This window comes from Mesoplodon bidens, assembly GCF_964165515.1.
Source record: "Mesoplodon bidens genome assembly, chromosome: 3".
In the NCBI taxonomy this organism is placed as follows: domain Eukaryota; kingdom Metazoa; phylum Chordata; class Mammalia; order Artiodactyla; family Ziphiidae; genus Mesoplodon; species Mesoplodon bidens.
Window position 1 is genome coordinate 2,238,305 of NC_138178.1, and position 14,602 is coordinate 2,252,906.

General features: G+C 49.0%; 1 long non-coding RNA gene across 1 annotated transcript; it reads right to left on the reverse strand.

The window, feature by feature from the left end:
* Positions 1-5,432: 5,432 nt before the first annotated feature.
* On the reverse strand, positions 5,433-12,635 carry LOC308614537. The gene is made up of 4 exons (XR_014015409.1): positions 12,530-12,635; positions 10,970-11,037; positions 9,861-10,011; positions 5,433-9,768 (listed from the first exon to the last, which is right to left on the reverse strand). It is a non-coding gene; the product is annotated as an uncharacterized lncRNA (long non-coding RNA).
* Positions 12,636-14,602: the final 1,967 nt, after the last annotated feature.

Here is a 14,602-nt window from a genome sequence, read left to right on the forward strand (position 1 = left end):
TCAACATGGCTTTGAACCTACACATTAGGTTGTAACCAAGCTTCGTGTGCTCACCCAAGACAAATTCCACCGACAATGTAAGCAAGGCAAACAACAAAATAATTTGCCATCATATAAATAGAAAAAAATGTGTTTCTATTACGGGGACTGGATTGGCCTACATGACCTACCCTTAGCTCCTTTGGTTTTATCACTGAAAAGCAACCTTAAAAAATGAAGCCCTTACTCACTCTTAGAGTCCATAGGTTGGCATCATGGCGTCATCGGGTGGAGTGGGCATTATTATGGTGCCATGGGTGGCCTTTTCTCAATTTCAGTTCTTTACAAAAGATAGGAAAAATGTTTATGCGGGTGAAGGAACTGGGGTTCATGGTAGCTGTCCTTTCCAAGAGAGTTTAGTGCATCCGTAGCTTTAACTCCACCCATCCCCTTCCTCCTGTAAATAAAACTTCCCCCAGAGACAGCTGCATAAACTGCAGGAGCCAGGATGCTCTTAGAAACATTAGATTTGCTTCCCTAGTCCTAGTATATCAGACTCTGCAGCCTGGCCCTCTAAAAACGATTTTGAGTGTCCTAAGCATTATTTAGGGGCTCAAATACCAGCCAGATCAGCCCTGACCTCAGCGACCTCTTCGACTCTAGAGACCCTTTGTCCTTGTTTTCATGGCCAGAGGGGCTGCCCCCACCCCCAACACCTCCTTCACTGCCTCTTGTCACTTAAGTGTGTGTTGATTAATAGTTCTTCCCAGTGAGCCTTGGGTTAGTTCAGCCCATTTATTTCCAATTTCTCTCGTTCCGGCTAAGAGACTGAAGGGTTTAGGAATCATAACGCATAAGAGAAGGCCGAAGAAGCAAGCAAGTCTTAGTGGGGATGAGATCACTGAGTTTAGACACTTAAGGGCACTAAATTCCTACTAGGCAGCAGTTAGATGTATTTGGCATGCCGTCAGAGCACAGAGCTGGGACCAGCGAGCACAGGTTATGAGGGGGGAAGATGTCAGCTCAGTAGGATGAAGAACAGCCTTCAGCACCGGAATGGGCTGCCTCATGAGGGAGAGTTCCCCAGTTTCCCCAGAAAGTATGCAAACGGAGGTGCTCTGACCCCTTATCAAGAGGGGATCTTGCTTGGTTTAAGGGCTGGACCCAAGGGCCTCTGGGGTCCTTTCAGACAGAGATACCAGGATTCTAAATTCATCAGTGAGCTTTCTCAGACCTGGAAACTCCCCCCACCTTTCTGGGCCCTACCTCCCCATCAGACTTCGCAGAAAGCCTGGAGGAAGAACGTTTCACATTCCCCAGATAACAGTCTCCCCACCCAGGTGAAAAGGTGAGGGTGACGGACACACACCTGTGAGATGAGGCTCTTATTACTGTCGCTTGGGGCAGAAGTAGGAAGGCAGTAAACTTTGAGGTTAGTTCCCTCGTCTTCCTCTGAATTCCACTGCTCTTACAAAACCGCCTTTCTTCTCTTACAACAAAGGGGTTTGTTGAGCTCATTACATCTTTCCCAAGAGTGTATTAAGGCTAAAACAGGGCCTGGGACACAGAAGGTGCTCAATACATCTTTGTTAAAAGAACAGATGAATACATTTTAAAAGCAAGAGAAGAACGTGTTCAATGCTTGACCCCAAAGTCAAGTATCCTAGCCGCTTCAGGGCCATCTGTAAAATAGGGGTAAACATACTAATGACGCCCGGCTGGTAGGTCGTCCTGAGGATTAGAGGATACAGTGAAGGCTGTACGCTCGGCAGAGTGTCTGATACACAATCAGTGTTCGGTAAATGCCGGCTCTCTTCGTTGCTGTTGTAATTGTTCTTACTGCCGTCATTTTAAACAGTGTGATGGGGGAGGGGGGGGAGGAGATGAAGTGACACGTTGTATTAGAGCAGAACTTCTTTCTCATTACCCCCCGTGTGATCACGTCACATCATCACACATGTGACCCATCATATCACACGTGCTGATTTTAAGGAAGAAAAACCAGAACTCCAATTAGCAGAAGGATGCCTTTCCTTGCCTGAGAGGGTTGGATTCCGCAGACCACCAGGGTCTAACGCTCATTGCCTTGGTAATTATAGGGCCCTGTAGAGACTGTAGATGTTGGAAATCAGCCTTGGGCTTTGAAGGGGGCCAGGGGTAGTCTAAGAAGACTTTATACAGTGAGTACCTGCTGGAAAATGTCCTAAATGAATGAGCCTGCGATTTACATTTTCAAAAGTACTTATCAGCAGAGGAGAGAATTTATGAACGCTGAAACATGTATTTTTAAAATCTTGTCCACTCCAGCTGTGTGCCCTGCCCGTCCCTCCAGATGGGGCTGGGCCCACTGCTACCGTGTCTCCCTGCTGGGAAGAGCTTGTGTGGACCCTGAATGAGCAAGAGAACGGAAACAACACGGGAAGGGAGAAGTCTTCCCCAGTGAAATCTACACGTGTATTTAGGATCGGAAGTGACATCTCACCTTTGTTCTAACATTCTGGAAGGACCTTTCCTCTTTGTAAGTAGTAAAACTCCCAATGTACTCTGCTAGGTGGGGGTGTGGGTGGGGGGTGCTGCTGATTAAAGACTTAGTACAGAGTTAAATGATTTATTACCATTTTATAAAAACAAAACAAAACAAAGAGATTCTATTATTTGTCAGTAGCCATAAGGCTTCAGTAGCTAAGTGGTTTGAGGGGCCTATCATCCAGGGCCCTAATTACCCATGAACCCATATGCCCTGGTGAGTCAACCTCAACAATTATCCAGTGACACAAATGAATATAAGCAGAGATAAAAGCACTTGATAAAAGCGGCAGGACAAGCTGTATGTGACTTATTAACAAGTTATAAAGCCAGTCCTTTATAAATAGGCAAGTAACATAGGCTTTTCAAGCACCTTTTCACCCTAATTCCACCAGGTCCTGCTGTGGCATCACCAGCATATGAGAACTCACTGCAGCCACCAAATGCAGTCCTTTCCTAATGAATCCAAGATGGCACATGGACGGCGGTTCTCAGACGAGACTTCCAGAAAGGTGAACTGTTCTTGTCATTCTTCTCATTTCTTCAGAGGAAATTGAAGCATGAGTAGAAGTGATTTACTTCTTTTTAGACTGTGTCACATAATTTAAACCAAATTCCAGAGCAAATCCTGTAGAGTCAAGTTTCATTAAGTGTAGGTGGTCACAAAATTCTTGCTCTAGAAAACAGAAGTTGTCTTTTTCTTTTTCTAAGTTCTGTATTTCCCAAAGAGTGCTTCTGAAAAGTAACTGCTTCAGTGTTTCCCAACTGATGTGAATGGAGTGTTTAATCTAAATTCTATGACGAAGTAGTTCACTGTAATTTGCAATAAGCCTTTTGCCTCTTGTTCACACAAGATGGCGGCCTTCTGACATCCTTGTTCCCTCCTTCTAAACATAGGCCAGATGCCAACCATTGTTAAAGTGGGACATTGTATTTATACGAGCTCAGTGACTGATTGTCATCAGATAGTCATTTAGTCCATTGTCATACAAACTGAAAATCCTGGCAACTATACTATTAAAAAATTATCAGTTAAGTGGGGTATGATGCAACACTTAAAGTGACCCCAAGATTAAACTCTTATTTGGGGTTTGTTTGGTGACTAACGGCCACTTCCACCAATTTGGAGACATTATGACAAAATTCTGCTGCTGACAATAAAAAGTAACCATAAAGGATGAAAACTTTCTGGCTGGAACCAGAAGAACATCTGGAGGCCCTTAAAACTGGTGAATTTTCCCTCTAAATCCCGATTGCCAAACTTAGAACCAACCACCCAGAAACTGTGGCCCTCACACTAACTCCATGTTTATGTTTCATTAAAAACGACTTTAAGGATTAACATCTTGTTCTACAGAGGCCCAGTTCCCACGGTTACAGCCTCTCCTCTCACTGGGCACGTCCTGGTGCATGGCCACATTCTCGTCTCTTGGGTTGGGAAGAAGGAGCTTCCTGGAGAGTAATTCCAGGGTCCTTTTTCATGTCTAGAAGTCCATCAGCACCATCCTGAGGTATCCTGAGATAAATGTGGAAAACTAGGATGGAAAACCCAGCAATGAACATAATAACATAAAAAAATTATTGTGCTAGGGTTTGCTTCTAAACATCTAATAAATCTGTCATATGTCATAAACGTGACTAATGAAAAGTGACACGATTTCAGCTGTGTATTAGAAGTCCAACACAGTCCCACTGGGCTACAATCAAGGTGTCAGCAGGGCTGTGTTCCTTTCTGGAGGTTCTAGGGAAAAGTCCATTACTTCCCCCCCCCCCCAGTTTCTAGAGGTGCTCACATTCCTTGGCCTGTGGCCCCTTCCTCCAGCTTCAAAGCCATCAAAGTTGCACCTCTCTGACCCTTCCTCCACAGTCACATCTGCCCCTACCCACTGCAGGTAAAGGTTCTCTGATTTTAAAGACCCACATGATTAATCTGGGCCCATTCACATACTCCAGAGTAATCTCCCCATCTCAAGATCCTTAACTTAACCACACTTGCAAAGTCCCTTTGCCATGGAAGGTAACACGGGTTCCGGGGATTACGATGTGGACATCTTTGGGACCATTTTTCTGCCTGTCACACAAGATGTTTCCAGATCTCAAGTAATAAAGAGGTTTGAAATCATAAGTTCATCAATCACTTCTCTCCTTATCATTCCTTTTAGAATTGAATTTTATCCTAGGAAATAGGACAGAAGTTTTCAATGCCTAAAACCTTAAACATAGAACAAGTCCACAAATTTCACTAGTCCACGGAGAATCTCTTGTCTGGAAGTTTTCCAAAATTTTCAAAGAGATGATTTGAATTTTACTGGTAAGCATGAGATCTATCCAGTTTTAATATTGCATATTTATATGAGACACCCAATAAGTGTTCTTTGGATATGCTAAAATGTTCACTGAAAGCATAAACTGGAGGCTGCCCTTACTCCCGCCAGCTTACAGAGGGGAAAACTGAGGCACACAGCAGCCGTGTGGATGACAGGCTCTTGGTGCTCCAGCCAGGCATCAGGGCTGTGCCTCTGAGGTGGGAGAGCCAAGTTCAGGACATTGGTCCACAAGAGACCTGCCAGCTCCACGTAATATCAAACAGTGAAAATTTCCCAGAGATCTCCGTCTCAACGCCAAGACCCAGCTCCACTCAATGAACAGCAAGCTACAGTGATGGATACATACATCCACAAATTCTTTGACACTCCTCCCTGCAAAAGGTGGACTGGATTTAGTGACTCGCTTCTAACTGTATCTGATAGATGTGATGGTGTGTGATTTCAAGACAAGGTTCTAGAAGGCACAGCAGCTTCTATCCTCTCTGTGTCTCTGGCTCTGGCTCTCTGTGTCTCTCAGATCACACACTCTGGGGAAGGCCAACCTTCCTGGGAGTCAGCCACCTTGGAAGATGTCACTCCAGCCCTGGTCGAGCCTTCAGATGACTGTAGCTCTGGGCGACACCTTGTCTGCACCCTCATGAGAGACCCTGGGTCAAGATCTCCCAGATAAGTCACTCCTAAATTCCTGACTCATAGAAACTGTGAGAAATAATAAATATTTATTGGTGTTTAAAGCCACCAAGTTTGGGGGCAAGTTGTTACACATAACAGATAACTAATACATCAGGGGATGCTGAGGCCACTGGTCTGAAGATCACCTTTTGGGACCCACTGGTCCAGCCTACATGCTGTGGAAGGCACAGGCTCATCCCCTGCCTGCACTGATAATGCACAGAGATGCAGGGGAGGGTCATGCTCCCGGGTTTATACATCTTCTCTTTTCTGCACATGTCTTCGGTTTCCACCAGTCACTCTTTTGTGGAAGTACTTTTTCGGAGAATAACAACAACATGTCAATGGTTAGCTGGACTCCTCCTCAGCCGTAAAAAATCTTCTTCACGTGGGTGAAGAACCAGACGGCTTTAGGGAGAGGAGGAAATGACTCAAACACTAGACCATCGCTCTCCCTCACACTCTTTTCAGTATGGAGGTGAACAAGATCAAGAAAAAGAAATAAAAAACAAATCGAAGCTCTTGACAGGAGAGGGAAAGCTGGCCCCGGGTGCCAGGAGAGCGAGGGGCTTCCAGCTGTTTGATAACGAGAGACTGAAAGTCCCCTCACTGTGTCCGAGAGGCCAAATCCTGACCCAACTATGGAGGAAACGAGGAGTTTATGTTATCTGGGCTGTCGGTGAGAGCTGAGTGCACACACACTTCCTGTCTGCTTCTCCCCAAAGATGAGCAAACGCTTCAGCAAAGATGCTTCTCCAGGGGTTGCACTGGCTGTTTACTTCCCCAGTCAGCAGATGCGGGCCAAGAAAGGAAATACAGCTCCAAGAACGAGGGAAGGGAAGTGGTCGTGAAGACAGAGAGCCACAGGGAAAGGATCCTGAGACCAGGAACCGAGTAATGCTGCCTCTGAGAGGTGAGTTGTCTCTGGTCCCAGCAGCGCCAGGCAAACTGGCCAAGCAGACTCACATCAGTGGTCCCCACTCCACCTGATGGGATTTCTCTGGCTTTCCCATTTATTTTATAGATACTTAAAACGTGCTGACATATGATTCCACTTATAAAGAAGAACTCCTAGAAAGGCAAAGCTAATATAGAATGACAGGAGGCAGAAGAGCAGTCGCCTCGGGGCCAGTCCTGGGGGGAGGGATGACTGCAAAGGGCCATGTGGGAACTTGGAGGGTGATGGGAATGTTGGGCATTTTGACTGGTAGTGGCTACATGGGTGTATACATTTGTCAAAAGTTATTGAATTGGGTGCATTTTATTGTACATCAATTATGTCTCAATAATGTTGATCTTAAAAAAAAAATGTGACCTGTGAGGAGTCCTCTGATGGGATTGTCAATGGTTGGTTTGTCAAAAACAAGAGTTATCTGGTAGGAGAGGGATTCGACCATCTAGATTAGGCTCAAAGGATGGGGCTAAAACAAATGCATGCAAATTGTAGGAAGCAGATTTCTACTCAAAGTACTCACGTCAATCTTTTGTTTAACACAGTTTTATTGAAAGCACTGTGTGTAAAGGTTTTTGACCCTCAGATACGTATGAATAACTTAGCTTCTCTATTGTTCAAATTAATTTCTGTACAAAAGGTCAATTTGGGGCTTCCCTGGTGGCGCAGTGGTTGAGAATCTGCCTGCCAATGCAAGGGACATGGGTTTGTGCCCCGGTCCGGGAAGATCCCACATGCCGCGGAGCAACTGGGCCCGTGAGCCACAACTACTGAGCCTGCGTGTCTGGAGCCTGTGCCCCGCGATAAGAGAGGCCGCGACAGTGAGAGGCCCGCGCACCACGATGAAGAGTGACCCCCGATTGCCGCAAGTAGAGAGCGCCCTCGCACAGAAACGAAGACCCAACACAGCCAAAGATTAATTAATTAATTAATTATTTTAAAAAGTCAATTTTGCAGAGAGCGGAGTATCAATTAATTAGAGGTTTCCCCATTTTCCCTGGGGTCGTGTCTGAGTTCTAGTAGGTTTTCTTAGTGCCAAGGCATTCAGGGCATATGTAGGCTTGAAGGCGAGCATCTCCTGTAATAGCCATCTTCCCATTCTGACACTTGGTCACGACCCCTCCTAGGTGGCTGCAGAGCTGACCCTTGCTGCAGGGCACGTGACCTCCCTGGGCCCCTGCACCACACCTGAGCCACATTAAGGGGGAGTGTCATGGTCCCTTTGCTACTTCTGTGCCATGGCAGGGACAGGGGAGACACACAGAGCCCTTGGCAAGTCTGTCCCCGGCCCATCTGCCTGGACAAGGCACAAAGGCACAATGTGTGTGTGACAGGGCTAACTCCAGGACTCTGCCTTGCAAAGTAGGCCACAGGTCCCCTCCATTCTTGGGTCCCCAGAAGAGCCTGAAATTAGCAGTTCAGCATTAGCGTGGTGGTTGAGAGCAGTAACTCTGGATCTAGACTCCCTGGGTTCAAACACCCGCTCTGCCAGTTGCTAGCTGCATAACCTGGGCAGACGGTCAGAGAACTGAACAGATCCACTGATGATACAGTTTGTGGCAGTGGTTCAATCACAGTTCGGGTCTTCTCATTCCTTAGTCAGGTTCTTTCTCCAAAAAGCGCACACGACCCTCTTGGTGAAATTAAAGAACGCTAGTTTTTTGCCAATAGATGATGTGATGGTTAGTTTTATGTATCAGTGTGGCTGAGTCACAATGCCGAGATGTTATTATATATATGCAATGTCCGAAGAGTCTGCAGGCTGGGCTCCGTTGGCATGCTGAGACAGTCAGACCTCTCTCTCTACGTAGAGTCTCAGGGCGTCACTCCCTTCCTATGACCGCTCCACATGCCCCTCCAGTGGTCTCCATTAAGGTAGTGTGACCTCTTACATAGAAGCTCAGAGCATCCAAAAATGCAAAAGCAGAGGCTGCTGGGCCTTCTTAAGGCTAGAGCCCAGAATCAGCAGAGGGTAAATTCCATCACAGCTTACTGGTTGAGATAAATTACAGGACGAGCCCAGATTTAAGAGAAGGGCACTACCCAGGGGCATGGATACCGGAAGGCATGGTTTATTGAGGACTTTCTTTTATCAACAGCCTGCGTGGGCCATCACGCAAATATTTCCTTCAGCTGTGTCACCAGAAGAGCTGTTGCAACCTACTGGCTTTAAAACAATGAGACATGGGAGGCAACAAAAAACCAGGGTGATGAGATGGATTTCCGCTCTGACCCACAGACTCAGTCTCATTAAATCCTAGAGGCACTTGTGACTGCTCTGTTTTCTCATTAGCCCTCCGCATCCATCACCTCTGTCTGTATCATTTTACTCTCCCTGCCCAGATTAATCTGGTGCCACATACTACATGACTGACGGAAACCAGATCCTCACTGAAAATGGGGAATGGAGGATTAGAGTAATTAATCTGGTCCTTCGGGCAGGCTATTTCCTATATTAGGTATTAATGTCTTCATTGTATCACTCAAATAATCAGGGGAAAGTTGGAGCTTTGGATACGTGACCCCAAGATAGCTGTAACTCTCCGCTGGCTTTTGTGACCGGGTCACCTGCGAGGCGTTGGCAGAGAAACCTCCTTAGTTCTCAACTCCAGGTACAAGAGGTACATCTGAGCTGCCATGTCATCGGCAGTCCTTGAGACGAGCATCTAGGAGGCCCTGAGGGCCAGGAGGGCAGGACAGGTAGGCTAGGAAGCACGCACGTTGGGGGCATGGCCACGGGATGCCAGGCTAGCCTGCGGGATCACCGGGGCGCGAGGCCTCCCAGGCAGCCAGGTGGTGGTACAAGCAGTCCGCGCTCAACCAGACCCTCCTCCAAGACTCTGAGCTGAACGCTGCCCCGACTTGGCTATTTGGTGGTGACTCTGAGAGCCCAAGAAAGGCAAGCCTTGAGGACTATATTTCAGACCCATTCCTGGCAGAATGGCTCCTGGCAAGTCTAAATTTAGATCTCTGAGCGACAGTTTCAGAAACAATGTCCTTACACGACACAAAATAAACGGGACATCAGGAGAGAGGGGCCAGCTCCGCACTCACGTCTGTCTGTACCCACGTGGGATGTCTGTCCCACACGTCTGTGTGCCGGGCACTTGTTGCAGGCTCGGCCCTGCGGAAGAGGAAGGGGGCACCTCAAAGAGGAACGGAGCTGGCCCTGCTTCAAGAAACTCTCAGTCCAACAGAGGTGGGTGCTTCTTACGCTCCCAGGGTCCAATCTGGCTTCACAGTCAGCAGATGCGGCCAAATGTGCTGAAAGGCTGTACTGAGGGAAGGGAGAGTTGGCCAGATCAGACGTGCCTGTGGGGACAAAGATTGGGCAGAATAGAGACTTGATGGGGGGGATGAGTACCCTGCTTACAGTTCTACGGTTCTTCACCTTCTTGTCTCACCTGACAATGCGCCCCTCAGCCATGAGCATTGTTATCTCCATTCTGACAATGAGGACACTGAGACCAGAGAGGTGAAGTGATTGGCTTCAGGTCACACAGCCAGTTCAGGGCAGCACTGGGCTGGGTCTCAGCAGTCAGGACAGCAGAGGGCCTGCCGCAGGGAGACAGTGAGGAGGAGCGTGGTTTTCTCACCCAGAACAGGCGGCCTGCCCGGACCAAGAAGCCAAAGTGCTTGGAGTGGGTGCTGCGCTGAGGCTGAAGGCAGCCCCCTGGCCGTCTGCCCAGGGGAGGTGGGCACAGTGGCCCTGGGGACAGCCCACCACTCCCTTCCCGGACAGCAGCACCTGCCGGCCTGCCAGCGACAGAGGACGCATCCACGCCTGACGGCACCACGTCCTGCTGAGGCCCTCCACAGATACAGCGCCCATGGCAACCAAACAGAGGGTTAAGGGCACGATCCCTAAAGCCCTGCGGGGTGGGCGCAGGCAGAGGACTGACAGCAGTGGGCCAGCCTCCGTACGGGTCACTGGCTGTGCTCCAGGCACCACCGCAACTGCTGCCGGTGGGTCACCTGCTTAATCCACCCACCACATCCCTCACCATCCGCTTTAACAGACGAGGCAGTGGCCACGGGCCTTGAACCTGCTTAAAGAGAGAACTAAGCCAGTGGAGAGGCAAAGGGTCTGAAGCCAGGTGTCTGACACCAACCCCCAAGCTCTGACCTCTGTGTCCTAATTCCCACCCCCGCCCCCCAGCAAGTGGCCGTGAATGCAAATGAGCAACAGAATGGAAGCTCCTTGAGGGTAGGAATTTGCATCTGTCTTGCTCATGGATGAAGCCCCTCTTCTCAAACAGTGCCAGGCACATGGTAGGCTTTTAATAAATATTCGCTGAGTGAAGTAAAGAACTGGGAAACCACCCTGAGATGTCAAGGCTGAGTTGGCCCAGAGACTTGTTCCCAAGCATTGGTCTGGCAGCTTGAAATTCAGATTTTTCCTTAACAAGACCGACTAGCAAAGGCCCTCGCGGCTATGGCTTTACATACAAGGTGACTGGCAATCAGCCCACCCTCAGACAGCCCCCCATCACCTCTGGTCACTTCACTTAACCTTCAACAGCGCAACCTCTCCTTTCTGGAGACTGAAGGCTCACCACGTGTCACAGATCTTACATCTCCCTGTAAACCGTGAGAAAAATCAGTTTCGCGTCCACAGGTGGCAAAGGCCCCATGCTCTCCAGAGCTGCCGCCGCCTGCCCCAGGGCAGGCTCGGGCCTCCCGCGCTCAAGCACGTCCCAGGGACAGTGAGCGCCGAATTGGCTGGGAATCGCAAATGTCCTGAGCATCAGCGAGGTCTTCTCCCACCGTGCTGCTTCACCAGAACCACACAATCTGTCAAGCGACTTTGTTTTGCCCTCCAGATAAATGAGGAACCAAAGGGTGTTTTTCTGACTGTGAATTCTTGGCATTTTTTTAGGCTTCTAAGTAAGCAGCGTGAACACTGCCAGTCTTCTCTGGCACTGCTCAGGACTGTTTAAGGAGTAATAGAATCATGGATCCAGGGGCCTCTGAAGTCACCTGACGCAGGGGTGTTTAAACTTTTCAGGTAACGGAATCCTTCTTGCAAATGCAAGCTTACCCTGAAGTCCAGCATGGTAATATTCTATTCTATTCTATTCTAAACATATTCTAACATACCACATACTATATTACATGAAAAAAGCTCTCAGGGCTGTGGATGGGGACATGTGGCAGCTGCCTCCCCAGCCCCAAGCTCTCCTTCACCTTCCAAGCAGCAGAGTTCCAGAAACACGGGCCTCCTCTAACCCCTCCCCGCAATGATGGCAAACAAAGGGCCTGAGAAGGGAAGGGACTCAGCCAGCGTCCCACAGCAGCGAGTAGTGACTCGCCCGGGCCGCTCCTGGCTCAGGACTCCACGTCTCTCCACAGCCCACACCTGTTTCCCCACCAGCCACGAAGGACACGCCAGCCTGGGGCAACTCCACTCAGGGAAGGCCGCCGCCTGGTCCCAAAGGCCCCAGGCAGGCTGTGGACTCACGCATCGTGCTAATGATCCCCACACCCCATGCCTCATTCTATGTGCAGCCGATGTAAAGGTGATGAAATTCACTTTAACATAAAACCTGAGCTCTAGCCTGAGAACCCTGACTGCATCCTCCTTCAGACCTCGGGCATGTACTCTCACCAGCCTGGACCTCCTGTCTCCAACTGTGCCCTTTAATGGCAAAAGAACGTGCAAACACAAACAAAGCCTCTGTTCCAGGCTTTTATTTATGGAGGCAGATCAGAGACCGGCCTCTCAGAAATGACACCCTGGGCCTGGCCTTGGACAGACGGCTCTCCCTGTACGGTGCTCGCCAAGGCCCCAACATGTGACGCGGTGATTGTTATCTAGAAGCTTCCTCCAGCTTCAGCACGCAAGGAGTCTGAAAGAGATAGGACACAACCCACTCTTCCCCTCCCCAGGTGGAGAAGTCCTTTCCCGAATTATCTCCCGAGAGGCAGGGAAAGAAGTGTGACCGGCAGCCCCAGCCCTGCGTCGGGGCTCCTGCGAGAAGAAAGGCTTTAACACATCAATGCTGCAGAAATGCCTCCAAGCCCCAAATGCCATGCTTCAACAGGCCTTTATTCTCTTTACCGTCTCAATTACCTTTGTTCTCAGCTCCAGCTACTTTAGAAAAGCTTCCATGTACAGCTGGAGCCCTGGCATTTTCTCCTGTCTCTTCCCTGTCTGCCTGGTCTCAGCAGAGAGCCTGGTGCCAGAGGCTGAAATGGGAAGCTCCTCTCCCCAACCCTCCGCCTCCCCCCTCCCGCCACACACCCTCCCCCCTCCCCCTCCCCTTCCCCCTTCCCTCCCTCCCTCCCATACCCTTCCCCCCAGCTCAGGGGAAGGTCACATGGAAAGTCTTTGGCTGGAACACTCAGTGGTGCTCAGAAATCCTAAACACTGTGGCCTCTGCAGCGCCTGCCAGGGAGAACAGGGAGTCCTCTCCGCGGCCCGACTGTCAGCGGGCAAGATGGAAGAGGCCTTATTAGGTCATTCAGCCCAGGAACAGGGTGCGGCCGCTTCTTCTGCGCCTCGGCCTGCAAGAATGGAACTCCTGACCTGGACATCTGCATCCCTCCGCCCCCAGCACCCCCGCCCTCCCCTCGGAGGAATGTGCCCTCCTCCCAAGACCAACAAGCCCTTCTCCGGCTGCATCCCATTCCTTCCCAACCTGGGAAGGAAGCCGGGAACCAACTTCTTCCCCAGACCCAATGGGGTCCGTTCCAGGGCTGCTGCTTCCTCACCCCTTGCTTTTTCTGCACACTTGGCACCTTTTACTATTCCACGCCATGTCCTTATTTGTTATATGATTGTTGCTTGTCGCCGGCCTCCCTGCACTAAAATGTAATTTCCTTGAGGAAGGAATAGGCTCCTGGGTCAGGCATTAGCGCAAATGCAATTTCCATAAATACTCCTTGAATGTGTCTCTTTCGCACAAAGATCCCCCTCAAGCATATATGCCCCGTGTTTCTTTCCCTCAACCATTTCTACAAATAGAGCCACTTTCTCTTCATGTACAGAGAGGAAGGAAGTCATCCTGTTCCCGTCAATTCCCTAACTGTTCTGTCTGGAAGACCACAGTCTCCCTCCATCTTCTTGGGGAAAGTGAATCAGTCCTTCACTCAACCTCCTCGGACCACAAGCAGGCAAGTTCCAAGGCGGCAGGGCAGTTCCACAACTCAAGGAGGACGATAAAACACCAGCGACCCAGCAGCCTGCGGGTCTGCCCCCCACACTGCCCCAAGTGCCTTGAACCATCACCTCCAGGAACTGTCCCCAAGGAAGAATCTCACCAACTCTGCCACTCCGAGTTGTAACTGCTGCATAAGTCTTGAAATCTTTCCTCTCCTAGAGCTGCTGTACTTTCCCCAGGCAAGTTCACAGTCAAAGGGTTAGGCTACTGCTGGTCAGTGTTTTACCAGCTGACCTATAAGAGGCCGGTGTCTGGCCAACCAGACAGCCTGAATGTTCAATCCTGGAGGCCCACAAACCTCCAGCAATGGGTCTATTCTTTTAAAATATTAATTTGTGTTTCTGATTATAGAAATAATGCATGCTTATTAAAAACTTCGTTATAAAATTATATTTTTTAAAAAGACAGTGAAAGCATCTGCCAGCTCACTATTCATAGATAACTGTTCACACATTTTAGAAGTTTTCTTTCTCTCCCTTTAGTCCATTTTTCTAATTTTCTCCTTTAGGGAAAAAAAAATTTTTTTCAGCCCATCTTTCCCATTTAGGTGGCTCACAGCTAATTCCTGATTTCCCAGAGAAACATGGAAGAGCTTATTTTGGTGGAGTATTATGACGGATGGTGTGGGTTCCTCGATGGCACAGAAGTGGCACGAAATCAGTGCCGTGGACTGAACACACATTGGGACAGTCCCCCGTAAAATGTGGAGTGTGGGCAACTAAGTGAGTGTGATTTCAAGGATGAGAGAAGGTCTCTTCCTCAAATTAGAATTCCTTAATGACCCATTCGCTAATATCTACAATTCCATTGTGAGAACCATATTCTTAAACCCCAAACTCTATCCACAGCTGATAGAACTGAAATCCCGGAAGAATGAAGTGGCTTTAAAGGCTTTGCAAATGTTCAAATGCATATATCCGGGGAAGGGAGATGATACACACCAATCACCATGAGTGTAAATGGGTCTTTCCTAAGCACCAAAG